Consider the following 19,414-nt stretch of genomic DNA (forward strand, 5'->3'; position numbering starts at 1 on the left):
CACATGTTTAGGGAATGGTACAAATGAAAAGAAATATATGAGTTTATCTTTCTGTGTCCAGGTTGCTTCACTCAAAAAGACTGTTTCCTCAGGACCATTTTAAAATAACTTTATCTAGGTTACCAAATACATCTTTGTAGCTAAATTTGACTGTTAATTTATATCTATTCATTTTATTGAATATTCATTAGCCTTCATTAAAAATGTATTATACTGTCTCTAAAAATACAGGTTTCAGTATACTTTTAAAGGCACAGCACAGCACTGTCTTAATTTTCTTCTGATCATGCCTTAGGCCTCTTTTCAGGTGTAATGAAGTTTTAAACAAAAAAGAAGTCACAGCCTTTATTTTTTGTATTTTTCAAAATGATAAATGTTTATAGAGCCTTAGTGCCAGGTCTGTGACTCCTTGTGTGCCTCTTAAATTTTTTTTACTTATTCCTCTCTTGGCCCCATGTGGCTTGTGATACAAAATACTATCTCAGCACTAATGAATTCCAATGTGGGTAGTCATCCCTGACCTTGGCCTTAAATTGAAAATTGAGAAATCCATTATTTGAGATAACAAATTTACTTGAAAAACAACAACATTTCAAGCTTGACATGACAAGATTTTTAACATGGAATTTTTAGCACTAAAAACATGCTTCTCTCTACAACATAAATCTTCTGCTTAAAGGATATCAACATTTTTCTATCTGCTCAAAGGCAGAATCCCACTTCTGATTCAACCCCAACAACAAATTAATGGGCAATCCCATGGTCTTTGCAAACAACGTACATCTAAAATACATATATAAGTCTCTTTTCTCCCTTTTCCCCTGGTCAAAACCATCAACCCTTCAAGTACTATTTCAGCTGTTTAATATCTAAACAACTTCTAAATTGTATACAATCCATCAAAACCTTACATACAAAATGAGCAGGTGATATTTAGTAATGTATCTATATGTGTATATATGTATATAACATATGATTAACAAGAGAAAGGGCAATGAATTTGAGAGAGTAAAGAAAAAGTTTGGAGAGGGAAACATAGAGAAATGATTACAATTATATTGTGATCTTAAATAAGTAATAAAGGTATATGTCAGATTTGCAGTGTCTTTGACCAACCTTCTGTGATATTCTATTCATTTTATCTAGGGCTGCCACTTCTCGGTTGTCTTGTAGCCATTCAATATTATGTTGCGTTTAAGAAAATACTACCACACATTTCTACGATAAACTGACTTGCTTTTCTTCTGCCTACAAAGTTTATTCACTCCCAAAAACTTACAGCATTCATGATCTCATGAAAATTACCCTAAATTCAGGATTAAATAGTATTTTGATGTGGTTTTCAGCATCAGTTTTCTGTACCTGACATTATATTTGGTATATAGACTTAGTAAAATTGAGTTTGTAGTGATAGGAACTTTGCCTTTTGCCTAATATTCTATCATCAACACATAAATACATGTATGTTATAAACAGTTATTGCATTGTTGACTAACATGTGCAGCTGTACATATCTATTAATGTCTACCTTTCCTATATCTATAATATTCAGAATAACAAGGCAATGCTAATTTTCACATTTTGGCATTGTATGTTGAGTGTATTGGGATTCTTTAGCAGTGGTTCTCAAACTTTCTAATGCTGCCACTCTTCAGTACAATTCCTCATGTTGTGGTGACCCCAAACCATAAATTCATTTTGTTGTCATTTCATAACTGTAGATTTGCTACAGTTATAAACAGTAATTTCTGATATACATGATATCTGACATCTGACTCTCAAAGGGGTCCCAAATCACAATCAGGAAACCACTGACTTAGACTTTGTAGCCAATATACTTGTACATGGCAACTAGATTTCTTTGCCAGAATCCAGTTTGTTAAGGATTCATCTTGTTCTGCAGCCCTTTTGGCGGGCTCAATCACTGCAAAGCAGGCAATGGTGTGAGTCTGATGCTTACGTAACAACCTTTCCCTCGAGCTTTGAACCTATCCTTTCAGACAGTACCAGGGACAGAATCTCCTCTATGGATTGAAAACAATGGATTCACATCAGGATATTCTAGTGGGATTGTGAAGACTTGTACTAGGCAGGAATCCTCTGAACTTTCTCTGAGGGCACAAAACCACTGGGATTCTGATAATAAAGCTCCTTGGGTGGCCTGATATGTAGAGACCTCATCCAGGCCATTGCCATATATTTGAGGTCAACAGGCAGACAGCTAGTCTTTAGCTCAGGTGCAGGGAGCTGCCACCAAAAGCATCTTGCATATTCGTCAGCTTCTTAAAAGTTTGTGCATCCTTCTCGACAGTAGAGTAGCATAAACCTTAGCCAGGTAGATGGGTTCAACGAGTCCTTAATCATCAGTGAGTGCAAGGAGAATTATCTTCTTTAAGGTGATTTTCAGTGAAACAGTTCTCTTTTATTGGGGGTAACAAGGGCTATACACCCTTGGGGAGTAGGTAAGAGTTTGGGGGGTAAATATTCATGATTGGCTGGCTCTGGGGTATTGGAAATGCATCATTTGCATGAAGAGGAATTTGAGGTACTTGCTGAACATATCCTTAAAGGAAAAGAAGACATTAAACCTACAATTTGGCCACTAGGCTATGTGCCTATCTCAAGGGTGATAGAGGTGGGGGTCTGAAGGCTATGTGAGTCAGGATATATTGAACCAGAACAAGGAGTGAATGGTCCTAATTTCCGCAGGTCTTAGGACAGAATTTTCCAGATTTGGACATGGCTTGACCTTGCTATTGCTCTGGACTGGCTCCCCTAGTTGCACAACTGTGCAGTCGCACAGCTTTCTTGAGTCCATTGAGTATGAACTCTTATGCAGAATGATTATCTTTAATTAGCTTTTATTACATTTAGGTTTTTACTTTTATGGTTTTCTGCACTAGAATGTTTTTCTTCACCTAAAGCATAGTATATTCTAAGTGAACTTATGTCCAGGCCAGCCTGGTGCAGTCGTCACTGTCAACCCCTTTTCCAATCTTACTTCTTTGTTGGCAGTTTTGCTCGCTTGCTTCAGTATTGTTTTGGTTTGGCTTTAGCCGCAGAAGTCAAAATCCTTTCTTTCATTTTATTTATTATTTTGAAAGTTTATCAAGATTTTACATGTTACAATGGACTTGTGGTATTTGTTTTTCTCAATTCGTTTTCGGGTTTTGTTGCTGATTCTTTGTTTAGTTTGGGTTTTGTTTTGTTCTGTTTTTTTTTTTATTAACTTTATTTAATCCGTTTTTGAAGTCCAGATTTTATCCCCTCCCAGTCCACTCTCTGACTATTCTTAATTCCATACCTCCTCCACTCTTCTCCATGATGATGTCCCCATTCCTCAACCCCCATCCCACACCCCACACCCCCACAACCCACACCCCATGCTCTTCCTCCCCCTAGACTTCCTCCCCTCCTAGGATCTCCAGTCTCTTAAGGGTTAGGTACATCTTCTCTGACTGAGTCTAGACCCCGAAGTCCTCTTGTGTGTATATACTGGGGGACTCATATCAGCTGGAGTATGCTGCCTGGTTGGTGTTTCTTTGTTCTTTAGACAGTGTCTCTTGTGACCTAGGCTTCCAATCATTCACTATGTGGCTGAGGATAACCAATAACTCCAGACCCTCACATTACTACCGCTCAGATGTTGGGATTGATGATATATGTCACCATGCCTGTTCTCTGTATCCCTTAATTGTATTTTAAAATACTTGTTCTTTCTGGCTGTTTCTGTTGTGAGGATATTATTAACCATGTTGGTATATGTGAACTAGTTGATTACCTGGATCACAAGTAATAATCAACCACATTCAAAGATGAATCCATTTAATATCTACTTAGATTATTCATTATGAAAGATAAGTACATTTTAATGTTTACTTATTTCATTATATGGTATAAGACACCATAAACAAAAGAGCTCTGTGCTACCTTGGGAATCACAAAGGATCAAATCAAGCTTAAGTCCTGGACTAGTCAGAGTAATTGCAAATGGTATTAACGGTTGAATATCAATTTAATAGCATGTTCAGTTTGTAGGGTACACTGAGGCTAACTACAGAACACATGCCCTTTTGTGAGACTATTGCAATGGAATTTACTATTCAATCACTCTCTGTCTGAGACCTCTTATTCCCACTATTCTTTCATTCTTCACAAGCTAATACCTACTTTTCCAGTAGTTCTCAGTTTAAATGTCATTTCTTCCAACAGGTCTTCCCTAGTGACTAAATTGTAATAAAGGTTACTAAGTTATTTCTATTCAGAAATACTTTAGTGTAGCCTTTTCTTTCACTCTCATGCCCCTATTGCAATTTTTAAGTATTTACCAAAGCCAAAATTGGAAAGTAATAGATTCACAGACTAGGAAGGCTAATATCTTGCCTGACTTCCTGTTCTTTCATCTTTATGATCTTATACAAGCTAGATAACATACTTCCTGATTATAAAAGATATGTTCTAATGTTATGAGTATATATAAGCACTGAGAAAAGGCAAAAAATGTGGTGCTTAGTAAATTTAACCACAGGTATGAAATATCAAACTATATATGTATATATCTATGTTCTATGTATCCATCATCTATTCATCATCTATGTATCTGTCTATTTATTAGGTATCTTTCTATCTACCTATCTATGTATCTATCTTTCAATTTATTTATAAATAACATTTTGGGTGATGCCCAATGCATTCCAGGATGGCTACAATTAACTATGTAGTAGTGGCTGATCTTGATAATTTAATACCAATACCTAACCTCTTAAATGCTGTGGTTACAAGCTTGCCCTATCATGATTGTTTATTTATAGAAGCCTGCCTTTTCCCCTTCTAGAATGTTTGAGGATAAAACATGAATAATATCTTGCCAGTGTGCCTTCTGCTCTTCTAACACACAGTAGGTACGAAAAATGGTATTGTTATTAAATATCTAAATGAATACTGTCACTAATAGAATCTGGCAAATTCTTTTTTGACTTGATTTTTTTTTTAGTTTTTTAGTAATAGAACTCAATAAGTTAAACAAATACTAATACAATGAACTAGGAGAAAACAAACAAAAAAGGAAGGAAAAGAGGTCACAAAAAGACGCAAATATACATGCAGAGACTCATTTATTCACACACACAGGAATCACATAAAATGCTAAACTAGAAACCATAATATATACACAAAGAAAATGTTAAATATATATATATATGTATGCATATACATATACATATATATTCATATACAAATTTATATATATCATATATAAATGTACATGTACACACATACACAAACACACAGACACACACACACACACACACATATGTTGAAAAGCCCTAACCTAACAGATAAGTTCATAGAAATATAAAAATCATTATAAGTTCATGAGTAAGGGAACTCAGATACTGAAAAAAAATGGGTATGTATTTGCTTATATGTGCATATAGCTGTTAAGTCAATGATAAACAACCTATAGTCTATAGAACCAAACCAGTTAGGTGTAGAGAAAGGAATTGGGATGACATATATATATATATGTATATATATGTATGTATATGTATATGTATATATATATGGAGAATAAATATATTTAGATGAACAGAGGGTACTAGAATGGAAGATCAAACAGAAAGGCGAGGCAAACAGAAGGATGGAGAGAATATGGGGAATAAATGTAAAATTATGGATCTTGTGAGGCATAGTGTGGAAATCTAATTACATAGAAGCCTACACACACACCGACACACACACACATACACACAACACACAACACACACATACACACATACACATATACATATATGAAGGTTATTGAAATGAAATCACTAAATAACAAAGAACACTGAACATTTCTTGTGACCTAAACAAACTACAAATACTGAGAATGAATCACATGTAATTTAGATGTTGGTCAAAGGGGTTTGCTGGGAACACCCAAACAGCCCATGGTGTTACTGAGACTAAAGATTATTTTTCAAAAGAAAAAGAAAAAAAGAAAAAAGGCAAAGCCCCATTGCTGGACAAAATACCTACATAGCTCATTAAACATGGAGAGGATGAATTGGTGCCTACATGAAGCTCTCACCCCTACGTGCTAGTGTCTTTGGTATCAGAAGGTACTTTGCATGTTATCACGAGGAGAAGGTAAACACCAAGCAACCACAATCCCTCTGATCTTCAATTGTGTCTTACTTCAATATCTCACAGGCTCACAGAAGGAAGCTCCAGTCACAAATAGCAAGAGCAGCTAACACCAGAGATAACCAGATGGCAAGTGCAAGAATATAAACAACAGAAACCAAGGTTACTTGAAATCATCAGAACCTAGTTCTCCCATCAAAACAAGCCCTGGAAACAACAAGCAAGATTCTGATTTAAAATCACATTTCAGATTTCATGCTACTACAGTCAGCAAAAGTCTCAATTTTCATAGATGGAGAAACCAAGATATACTGTGACCAAACCAAATTTGAACAATATCTTTTCATAAACCCAGCCCTACAAAGGAAAATAGATGGAAAACTCCAACACAAGGAGGGAAACTATACCCAAGTAAAAGCAAGAAATTAATCTTTTTTCAACAAACTCAAAAAAAGATAATTTCACCTCTAACAACAAAAATAAAAGGAAGCAACAATCACTGGTCCTTAATATCTCTTAACATCAATGGACTTAATTCCCCAATTAAAAAAAAGACAGACTAGCAGAGTGGATATGTAAACAGGACACAGAATTTTGCTGCATACAGGAAATGTACTTCAGTGACAAAGCTATGGGAATTCTAAGCTAAAGGATAATCTATTCATTTTGTGATTGCACTGAAGCACCCAGTAGACGGAACCTGGATCCACTATGCTTTGGAATATGAAACTCATTTTAATCTTCTGTCATTCAAGAGAGTCTCTGTTTCTAGCTTTTGAAGAACACACATACTGATTCCCATTGTGGCTGCACCTATCTGTACTCCTTCTCTCAGTACATAAATGCATTCTTTCCCCTACATCCATCCCTACCATGTCAAGTATATTATTTTTCTTAACCACTCTGATGACATTTACAAAACAATCTCAGAAGTAGTTATAATTTTCATTTCCTTTATGTTAAGTAAGGATACTAGAAATATTTTAAAAACATTTCTCAGACGTTTCTTCCCCCTGAGGACTCTTAGTTTAGATATGTGCCCCATTTTTTAAAAACAGGTTGTTAATTTTTTCATGTTTAGGAATTTTTACTTAAATTTGGTATGGTTTAGATACAGACTATCATGTGTATAGCTGGTAAACATTTTTTCCATTCTTGAGCCTGCTTTTTTGCTCACAGGATAATATTCTTTGCTGTACAAGAAGCTTTTGTTTAATGACATTCCAATTTTCAATTGTTAGCATCTACACTATTAGCTATGCTTAGAAAGTCATGTCTTCTAATAACTTGAAGTACATTCCCTAAATTTTATTATTTTATTCGTGGTTATTGTAGAAACTTTTAATTCCTATCCAAGTTTCTACCCAACCTTTAACCATTTAGTTCCCAGATAAAAAGGCACACAACTTTTACTATTTACAATAAGCCTTAAACAGCCCAAGAGCTGGATAGATTTCTACACTCTGCTATTAAAATCTATTTCCTATCACTAGCCCTTAGTTAGTACTTACTGTACTTCATCTGGGCTGCTCTTCACTCCAATTAGCTGGCCCCCAGGGCCATGCTTTCTTCACTCCTAACCTATGGTGTCTTTTTCTTCTTCCTTCACCTTCTTTCTCTCTCTCAGGGTTCTCCTTTGACCCCAAGCCACCCTAAATTCCAACTATGGCTCTTATATCCAGCTATTAGTTGTTGGCATCTTTGTTTGCCAATCAGAAATAACTTGAGGGCAAGGTCACATATTGTCACTTGGGTCTACATGCAGACTCTCTCGTCAGTGGGGCAACCAGGTCTTGGGAGCCTGCACTTAGGATTACACACATAGCAAACAACCAAATCTCAGCACATGATACTCCGTCTTATGCTGATTTTTGTTCGGGGTGAGAGAAAATAATCTATTTTCGTTTCCCTGCATGCAATTATCTACTTCTAATAGCACTCTATGTTGAAGATGATCATTTTTCTTTGTTATATATTATTGTATTCTTTGTCAAAAGTCAGGTGACTTTAGAATTATAGACTTGTAAGTGCACTCTCACATCTATTCCATTTATTAATTTGTCAGTCTTAGGTAGTATAATGGTGTTTTGATTACTTTTCTTCTATAATATCACTTTAATTGACATTTGTGATGGTAATACCTACAGTATTCTTTGCTGTTTTACCTTTTAGAATTGTTTAGGCTATCCTGATTCTGCTATGTTTCCATATATACTAAAATTAATTCTACATAATTATGTTATTTTAGAATGATTGTGAAAGCCCTTGCAATACAAGAGCAACTTTTTTGAAAGTTATAAGGATTCAATAAGTCATAATTAATATTTTAAATTTGTATACAAATCAGTAGTTTAATAATCCATGTATTTATATCTAATTCAATAAAGTTATAATTTGTTATAGTTATGAAGTTATATAGCTCTATACTTCATGTAGTTATGAAGTTATAACACTTTCATAACAATATCATTCTTTGAAACAATTAAAAATAATCTATTATTAGGAATTTCATGGTTATAAGCAAATGTTCTACTTTAAGTTAAAAATATAGCAATCTGACTTTAAGGAAACAGTTTCAGGAGCAAAATTATAAAACCTCACTTAACACAAAAAAAAGTGGTCAGAAACCATTTTGAATATAATCTGCATTGTCCATGTGTGATTTCTAATGTTTTGAATGAAATACTCAGATGTTTTGAAGCTTTCATAAAATATATTCTTTCACATAGGATTTCAGCAAAAGTTTCTTTGTAGGAAGTCAAAGTACAAACTGCACGTCTACTTCAGCCATGTTTGTTTTCCTATGTTAGTGATGAATACTTAAAACATCTTCAGTTAGAGAAATCATGCTATTCTAGGGAAGTTATGGCAGTATTAGTTTGGTGGTTTATCAGTTTATTTGTTTCAAGAATGCATTCATTCTTATATATACATATGGCTTTTCTTAAATACACAAAGAAAAATTTTAAGAGATGCAAATATAGCTCATTATAGAATGTATGTTTAGCATGCATGAGGCCTTAGATTCAACCTGCAACAGATAAACAAATAAAGCCATCCAAAGGCTTATTTGTAGTTTAAATTAATGCATGACATGAAGCTGAGTATGTGCGGTAAATTCTGTCTTCAGACTTAATAAATTTCTTGTTTTTATATTCGTGAGAGATAAACTTAAGGCATGATTGTCATACCTGGTAGTCCCATAATGATGAATATTATTAATGGGTATATAAATATTGAAATCTTTATCAGTTACTGAAGATTTTTAAATAAATCTGTTAATTTTAACAATTTGAGACTTTTATTGTATTTTATCTATTTTATATCAATACAATAATTTATAATGTTTTATATAAACACTTTTCTATTTTTTTTTGAAATGCTGGCTGGTTAGAACATAGTCTTTGTGTGTGGTTTATTTTTCCTTCCACCTTTATGAATTAAATTCTATGATTAGAATCTAAGTAAGGCATTTGCAATAAAGACAGAATAAAAAAGCACAGGCAAACCTTCAGAAATGACATTATGGGTTATTCGAAAAGCCCAGTGAATCTCCTTTATTAAGTTCTGCAGAACTCTGCTCTCCAGTTCTATATCGATACCCTGAGTGATTTTGTTCCTGTTTCGTGGAGGCGGATGACCTGAATCCAGTTTCTGCTCTGCTTATAGGAAACTTGTGACTTCCATAACACATCATCAGCCTTTCTGAACCCCAGAGTCCCTATGTGGCAATGGAAATAATAATAATCTACTCCAAAAGCTGCTAAGGTCTTAAAGTAACAAGAAATTTTGTTCAGCTCATCTTGTAGCCAAGTCCTTAATCATGGAGTAGAACATTTGCTGCTACTGTAGTTTATTTTGTACAAACCTTGTCATTCTGAGTAACCACACTGTGTATGTCTCATAGCAGGTAGCTGTCAAATGCTTTCTGCTTCCTGCCAATGTAGATATTTGCAATGTGGTGGTTTGCATCTAACATCTGTGTTTTTTTTTGGGGGGGGGAACATCATGTTCTGAGGTCCTATGGTTTATGTAATTTTGAGTTATTCATAAACAATTTATGGAGGATGAATGAAGTACAAGTTAAGAATTAAGAACATGCCAAGACTAGCCTGAATATATTCATTACTAGAATAACAAGTGTACATTACAAACCTTAGGATCAGATTTCATGGTGAAGAAGCATTAAAAATTATTACAACAATGTATTTTAGGTATGAGAAAATGAGAAAAACAGGTCCATTCTCTGTAAAATCAAGCTATAACAGAGACTAACAAACTTAGATTTTTATGAGTTTTTAAAAGTCTAAGAGTCATGAATGATCTTGTAAATGTAGTTCATTTAATATTGTTTTCACCATTGTTAGGTCAAGGCAGATATATTTAAGAGCTAAAAGCAAACCAACAATAACCCCAGATAGTACTAAATATCCAAAAATTGAAGAAAACTGATAGCATAATAATCAAGATTTTCCTGAAATATCTCTCTTGTCATCTGGATCTTTTTCTATATTCCTCATATTTAGACACATGAATTGTGATTATAGTAGAATTTCAATTTTAGTAGTTATATTTATGTTATATTTAAGAGGGGCACTATCAAATCCATTTTTCTTTACTATTTGTCAATATTTGCAGATAATCGTTATGGAAATAATGGGACTTCTACAAGATAGGTTGGGATATCCTGTTTTGCACAATGTGGTATGGGCAGAAGCAGCATTTTCATTCTAGAACTGAAGTTCAGAGTGCCCAACTCTAGTTTTTGGCTATCAAAAGTTAGTTCAATGATAGTATTCATATGCTCTCGATATTTAGATTCAGAGTAAACTTCAGAAAAATCTTTGCTTTAAAGTGTCAGTGCTGCCTTAGACTGGATATGATGTAGAATTCCTTGTAAGAATACCCTCCTTGCTCTCTCACAAGTCTATAAATGGTGAGTTTTTAAACTAATCACTGCCTGCAGAAAGACGTTATACTAATAACAAGGGAACAGAGATCACGTTTTGTTTCCTTCCTCAACAGTAAAAGCAAGAGCTAATATTTACTGAAGCATTGATATAGCCGGATATTCTTCCCAGTGTTATGCACATATTAGCATAGTCTTTCAACAGCATTATTGTTGAGCCGTTGTTTTCACTCACATTTTATCAGTGAAGAAATTTAAACATAAATAAGTAACAAGTCTATTCCTGTTTAATATGGAATAGAGAATCTTTTAATTAAACCCAAGGCTTCTGAGTCATTGTATTATCTACTGAAATAAATTTGGTGAAGAAATAAATGTTCATAATATATTGTGTTTGCCATAGAAAATTTTCACTAAAAAGAAGGGAGCTCTGATTTTTGAGTCACCAGCAAGTAGACGGTAATTCAGTGTAAGGGTGTAAAGAGATAATCAAAGAACTGTAGTTCAGATCATGAAAGCACAAACGAGACTCTTATGAAACACCAGTGCTCTAGAGTTGAAATGACAAATGCACTAATAGCAGATCGATAACAAGGAACCTCAGCAGTCAAATAACAAGAAGACCAAAGCCAATGCTGTAGTTGGAAAGGAGACTTTTCATCAAATTTACCAAGAAGACAAGTATCAGATAATTTCTATAGTAGAAATTTCAGTGAAGAAACTTTGAAATGAAGAAAGAAACATATTATTATGAATTAATGTTGGACATGAAGAATTTGTAGAGACTTTAAAAATTGTCTCTTTGGAAGGTAAGTAGGTTTGAAACTTTGACGGAATAAAGTGCGACAGAAAATTAGTAGCTGGATGTTGAAATTTTTTTCTATGATAGAAATTAAAATCACAAATGATTCTGAATAGTAGATTTTTAGGAACGTTTTTTAAAAGCAAGGAAATATATTAAATTGAAGTCATTGAGACAATGAGAGTAAATATAAAATCAGTATTTTGGTACATATGTGTTGGGGGCCTAGCGCCAGTGATGTATGCTCTTTAGTGGATGAATAACTGGGAGCGCCAAAGGACCCAGCTTAGTTAACTTTGTTGGTCTTCTTGTGGAGTCCCTAGACCCTTCAGGGCTCTCAATCCCTTCCCCAACTTTTCTATAAGATTCCCTTAACTCCGTCTAACGTTTGACTGAGGGTATCTGTATCTGTTTTGGCCAGTTACTGGGAGGTGCCTCTCAGAGGATACTTATATTAGGCTCCTGTCTTCATATAGGTCTTTCAAGAAATGGGAGAAATCCTATCCTTGACTCTACTCCCTGCCTGTTGTTTCTGTTCCCCTAACTTGGCTGCCTTGTGGGCAAGGATGTGATAGTTCTTCTATGACTCGATGTGCAAGGGTGGGTTAATATGGGGGGGTGGGATTGTCCCCATTCTCAGAGAAGATGGGAAGAAGGGATGGGGAGAAGCTGGTGAGGGGGGAACTGGGAAGAGAAGATGGGTTGAGATCCTGACATAGTGAATGAATGAATGAATGAATGAATAAATAAATAAATAAATTATTATTTTAGTAGACATATCTGTCTTTGGCTAAAACTGAATTGGGCTAAGACTGGATAAACCCTGGATTCTGAAGGAAGAAAGTATGTCCACCTTCTTACAATTTTACTAGCTAGGAAAATGGTGGAGAGTGTATAAGTGAATTATTCTGAAGTCAGTAAAAGGACAGGGTGATATCCAGTGACAAATAAAATAATCACCCACTTGTAAGAATGGATACTCAAGTTATCTTTGCCAGGTACATATCTGAGAGAAGTATGTAAAATATACAAAAATACCAAAAAATGAACATGATAAAAGAAATCGATTAAAAATGAGGCATGAAATTAAAAGTTTTCTAGACATCATGACTTTTTTTTTCCTTCGGAGCTGGGGACCGAACCCAGGGCCTTGACGCTTGCTAGGCAAGTGCTCTACTGCTGAGCTAAATCCCCAACCAGACATCATGACTTTAATGAAGCAAATTACCAATTTGATTGACTACCACTAAAATATTAAGCAATATAGTCACGAACTAGAATTATGAAATATGAGTTTGATTTATTGCTGAATTCATTGAGTTACTGTAAGGAAAACAAAGGATGAGAAAGAATGTTGAAGGCACTTGTGATGAGTGGGATGCAGGGTGTTTTGGATACTGAACTGTTGAACACAAATCCAAGCAGCATCTGGTTGGTTAAGAAAAAGAAAATAGTTTCATAAGAAAGTAAAAATTCTGATAAGTTCGAATTCTTTTGGAGGACTACAAAGATGAGGTTGAAAAATAGAATATGTAGTTAGACATTGTGTAATGATAATATCAAAGCTAAAATAACAGAAATTGATAGGTTAATATGACAAGAATCAAATGAAGACCACATTAAAAGGGCACACAATTGTACATAAGAGGCTTATTAATGAAGTATTGATATTTACAGCATTGATTTGTGAGACGGTGTTGATAAAATGTATTATCTATTATTCTAAATGTTAAGGTTTAAAGGTGACAAACTGGGATCCTAGCCCTGCGGCATGTTAAAAACAATATTCACACAGGATATACTTTCATATGACCTGAGTTACACAATATGAAAGAAATTCAACTTCAGAAATTAAAAGTATCTGAGATGGATTTTTGCTGATGCAGTTCACCATAGAAGTGTATGTCTAGAGATAATATACTATACCGATCTCTTTTTCTAAATGAACTTTAGTAGTTATTTTGTTTAAAGCCTAATTATCATTAACTCAAGATTTATTCTACCAAGGATATCAAAGATGATTGTATGAAGTTATTATCATTATTCAAAAGAAGATTGTATCTTCCAAGGTCACTATGAATATTTGCTGGAGTGAGGGGTGTACTAGCTGCTACAGAGAAGGCACAGGTTGTTATCCTCTTTATTGGGAATTAGCTGGAGCCAAGCTCAACTTTGCACTGAAGTCTATTTAATCCATAGGCTTCAGCACAAAGAAGAAATCAGGCTCAATCCTTCTCCTAAGCTTGATTAACATGAAGGCTAGCTCAGCTTCAAAGTCCTTGGTCAATATTTTCCAGTAATGTTATAAAACAGATCTATTTTGTGACCAATGGAATGTAAACATAAAATTTTCTATGGTTTTCCATGTTTCAACAGTGACTATAACTTTAAGACAACTGGAATTAAGTCTTCCAAATGTGCACTATATTTGTACTCTATTCTAGAATAATTTATGTTGCCTCTTGGTTTGTTCGGTTATATGTAAAATGTAGGCAATAAAATGGTGACTGGAATTTGCCTGAAATATTGTAAGCCTCAGTGCATCATGAATATTACCTAAAATTGGACTGTAAAATACCAATCATATAAAATTTGATTTAACACACTATACCATCACACTGTGCAATACAAAATTCACATTATATTTTATTGCTCCTAATTTGTGTGTGTTATAAAACACAGTTGATGAATCACTGTCATTACTGGTTTCTTCTTTACAAGGACTTTTTTCAGGAGAAGTTTCACAAGTTTTTTTTGACAAGGTGATAAATTGGAGATTCTTATCTTTTTCAGTTATTTGCAAATGTTCTTGAGATTCTTTGCCTTACAATTCTTTGCCATGTTTTTGGTTTTGTTTTGCTTTTCTGTTTGTTTGTTTGTTTGTTTGTTTGTTTAGTAGGTCCTATCAATATATATGATGTTTTCTGGTTCTCGGTTTTAATAGAATGCCTCTGTGTGTAAGTGTGTCTGTGTCTATCTCTGTGTCTCTGAGCCTATATGTGTTTCTTGAGCATTTTTTTGTTCTTTTTTCTCCAGTTTGTTTCTATTCTAATTTTACATTATTATTATTATTATTATTATTATTATTATTATTATTATTAATGCCCATTTAATCTTAATGCAGACAGAAAGAAAAGGTGTGAATTTGGCTATGTTGGGAAGTGTAGAGAATTTATGAAGAATTGGGCGATAGGAAATTAAAATCAGAATATATTTAATTTTAAAACTATTTTTAATAAAAATTGTTCTTGAATAATCTAAGATTCATGACAAGGTTTCAATTATATTTCTATGGCATTTTATGGCCAATGCAGATTCATGTTAAAATACAGAACCACTGCTTAGGGATAAAGATCTCTCAGGGCTATTTTTTATCAGTCAAATTCTCACGTTCACTATCTTTAATCCATGGGATCCAGTAATGTAATTCTTATTTCATTTTGCTAATGTCCAATTGATAATTTTCTACTGGTCCTGATCACCTATCTGAGTGGTTGCATATACCAATGGTTTGCCCTTTATCTCGATGAACAAAATCTATTGTATATGTGTGTAACACATTAGCATCCAATACATTATTAATGGATATTTTGGCTATTTCTATTTCATAACCATTACCAATGAAGCAACTGCAAAATTGAGGAGCAGGTGTTTTGTGGATACGTATTGACTTTCTAAAATAAATACACCAAGATGCTATCGCTAAATGTTACTTACTTAAGAATGTATTGTTTATGTTTCGTGCTTAAAAGAAATGCAATCTTATTTTCAAGACTGTTAGTAACTTTTTTTTACATGCCAACAAAAACTGGTTCAGATGTAGGTCTTCAGTATGCTGTTCAACAATGTGCACTGTGACCTACTTTTCCTTTTAGCGATCTTGACATATGTGTTGTGATATGACACCAGGATCTGTTTGTGGTACACTGAGGACTAATGCTCTTGAACATCCTTTCATGTTATCCATTAATACCTCCGGTGAAGAGCTTCATTATGATTTATGTCCAATTTCAAACCATATTGCTCATTCTTATATGAGGCTGATGAGTTTTGAGTGTTGTTTATTGTTCCAGGTATCTCTATAATTTTTTATTCTCTCAGTCAGAAAACTGGCAAAGCAAATTTTAATTGGATGTACAATTTGTGTATTATATTTTAATAATAAATTCACTTTGAACTATATTCAGTTATTAGTTGTATATTAAAAAAATAAGCATCACTCCAAATTATAATAAATAGATAGATAGGTAAATAAATTGGTTGATAGGTAGATAGATAAATAGATAAACCAATTTGCTAAAGCAGGAAAGATTACGATATAACACAATCAATTACGAGGAACAAAAGGAATTTGCTTGTATGCTAAGAAATCAGAAACACAATGTAATAGAAATTCTTTAAAAACATAAGAAAAATGATTAGAAGATAAATATTAGGAAAAAATAAATTGATATAAGTAATATTAAAGATGGTAATTATTTACTCAATCTATTATCAGTCACACCTTTGTGCGATGAGATTTTTAAGAATACAAAATTTCAAATGTGTAGCATTAAATAAAAATGTGTAACTAAAACCCTGCTCAAAGGAAATCTATATCAATAGAGGTCTGTATTAGAAAACATTTATATTGAAAAGCAGTCACTTTAGAACTGTACAAAAGCAAGTCTAATCCCAAGTAGAAGAGTGTGAATTCCGAGGAGCTGGTGGGGCAGGGCATACTGTGTACATGTATGAAGTATTCAAACAATAAAAAACGTATTTGTTCTAAAGATACCTGTACCAATAATTCCTAAAAAAGAGGTCATAAATTTAAAGAAAGTAAGTAGATGGTACATGGGAGAGGTTGGAAGGGGGAAAGAGAAAAGGGAAATGGTGTGTTATTGTTTCTTTTTTTAATTATTATTTTAAAAGTTCAAAGATCAATGAAATTAAAAGTAGGAAACAATTATTGAAAACCCAACAAAACCAAAATCTAGCTCTCTGAGCCAATGAGATTGACTTGTTATAACCAAAATGCTTTCTTACACATATCTTGGGCATTATTTATTTTGCATATGCTTCCAATTCCATTGTGGTGTTAGGGTATGTTTAAATCATAGGTTGTTTAAATCATAGAATCTTAAAAAACAAGATAACAAAAAAAAATTTAAAAAAAACGATGAGGATGAGCTTAAGAGAATCTAATGATCTCACAATCTACTCTCTCTAGAACTTTCCTCACAGACACTCCCCAACATAAACTAATCACCCAGATCTTTTTCTTCGGTTTAATTCAGTTGAAAAAAAAATCTACAAACCATTACAATCTCAGAAGAAAAACAAAAATCACAGAGAGAAGAGAAAGCAAGAAAAAATCAGTATCAAATGAAATGAAAAAAAAAAAAACTGTTGCAGATCCCACAGACACTAAAAGGACAAAAAAGAATTCTGTGAGTAACGTTGCATGAAAAATACAATCTATGATAACTCACAGGAGAAGAAATATAAAATCGGAATAAGCCTGTATCTATTAAGAGAATGTGTATTATTAAATATTGGCATTTACTTACTCTTCAAGACACAAAGGACCAGAACAAATTGGAACTTACACGATTTAAAGAAAAAAATGTGGTAAATCCCCTTTGCTTTTAGTATAGAGTTTCATACAATGAAGGAATTTTATTGTATATTTTATTGAATGAGATGACTATAAATCATATGCTTCTTCATTCTATAAATTTTGCAATGAAGTGGAAATTCTGATTTTGAAAAATGCTGTTCCTTTGAGGTCTATCCCGATGGGGCTTCGTTAGTAGCCACACATCGTTGGAAACGCCTCATATAGTAACTTGTGGTTTTGCTTGACTCGCAGGACTGTTTGTTAGGTCTGTGGGAAGGAACTACAAGACAGCTAACAAAGTACAAAACTGATGTGCAATTTCGGTTTTGTTTCTAGAAGCACTGACATTTCCTTCATAAAGATTAGGATTCTGAGTGTTAGGAATGGACATGAAAGACTCTACAGAGATGTTGGGTGTCACAAGGAAAACCTACCTTAAAATGGTTTTTAAAGCTAATTGAAGAAGGGTCCCTAAATTAAAGTAAATTGAAGAAATCCACAAATTTTCTGGCTAAGAACTTAGAAGTTGCCAATGACTGTTGGAAAAGACAGATAAAAGAGGGCTAAAAAGCACAACTGGATGCCCTTGAGAAAGGGCTATTTTCAGAGTGCCTGGATGGACAGCAAAGAAATCAAACCAACCACTTAAATAAAAATTTATTGACAATAAATAATTTTATACATTAAAAAAGAAAAAAAAAGAAAAATGCTGTTCCAAATATGGATATTAACACTGATCCTAAAAGTAATATATGATTACTCATATTTTGGCCACAGACTCCATTTGTTACACAGTCATGCCACTGATTAATTTTGATCCATGCAATATTATATTTAGTATTTCCAACAATCTAATGACTGTGTCAATTTTTTAGCCCCAATATCTATCTATAAAAGTGACTACAGCTCAAATGGTTATGAAATATAATGTGGCGATATAATTGTAATATATTGTGGCAGGAGTGAGGGAATACCTGGCAGGCCCACGGCAAGGTGTTCCCCCAGGGAATCATGCCATGGAAGAGACCTAATATAAAGATTTATTGTGGAGCAAGGGAACTGGGACCTGGAAGGGGATAGAGGCAGGGAATGGGGGAAGCAGTGGAAAATGGACAGAAAGAGAGAAGAAGAGAAGCCAGTTGGGCATACTTGGGAAGAGAGGGACGGGGGGGGGGGGGAGAGGGAGAGAGAGAGAGAGAGAGAGAGAGAGAGAGAGAGAGAGAGAGAGAGAGAGAGAGAGAGATACAGAGCAACAGAAAGAGAAACAAAGAGAGACAAAGAAACAGAGGAGGGAGGGGCTGACACTTTCACTGGGAAATCTGGCTTCCACCATGCAGTCTGTGGATGATGACACAAGCTGTGGCTTGGAAGCTGTTGGCTGAGCAAAGAATTGTCTGAAAGCCAATACCTAAGCTGTGAGATTGCAATACTTTGCAGCAGATATGTTTTTTAACCTGGTTTTTGTTAGCATATACAATATTCAAACATAACCCCTGTCTTAATCAATGTCCAGTCTCATTTGAATTCTTATATTTTAAAAATAGTCTAATTTATTGCAGCCCAACGTTTGGAGGATTCTATAATAAAGATTATTTTTCTTCTTAGTTTATTGCTATTCAGAATAAATGAATTTTTACAAAGAAACAATTTTATACACAAAAGTTACGACTGTATTTGTGTTCATTGTTTTGAAGGAAATAATGATTTTGGACAGAATTAAAGTCAAATGATAAAATCCACTAAAAACATTCAAATCTATTATGTCATCTATGCTAATTTGTCTTACAATTTTAAGCAAATTTTAAATTATGTTTTAATTATAAGAATAGTTTATCAAGAAGTGCATCTTGTTAATTAGCGATGTGATTAATTTACCATTTTTTCAATTACCTCACAACATAATTCTTTTGCATTATTATAGAACTGAAAGCAAAATAGAATAAAACGAATTACTTTCCGTCTTTTTACTACA

General features: G+C 33.9%; 1 non-coding gene across 1 annotated transcript; it reads left to right on the forward strand.

The window, feature by feature from the left end:
• The first annotated feature begins 17,604 nt into the window (after nucleotides 1-17,604).
• Snora18 (small nucleolar RNA, H/ACA box 18) lies at nucleotides 17,605-17,735 on the forward strand. The gene has a single exon (XR_015679290.1). It is a non-coding gene; the product is annotated as a small nucleolar RNA SNORA18 (small nucleolar RNA).
• The last annotated feature ends 1,679 nt before the right edge of the window (nucleotides 17,736-19,414 follow it).

The sequence above is a fragment of the Rattus norvegicus genome, chromosome 2, assembly GCF_021556685.1.
Source record: "Rattus norvegicus strain SHRSP/BbbUtx chromosome 2, alternate assembly SHRSP_T2T, whole genome shotgun sequence".
NCBI classification, from domain to species: domain Eukaryota; kingdom Metazoa; phylum Chordata; class Mammalia; order Rodentia; family Muridae; genus Rattus; species Rattus norvegicus.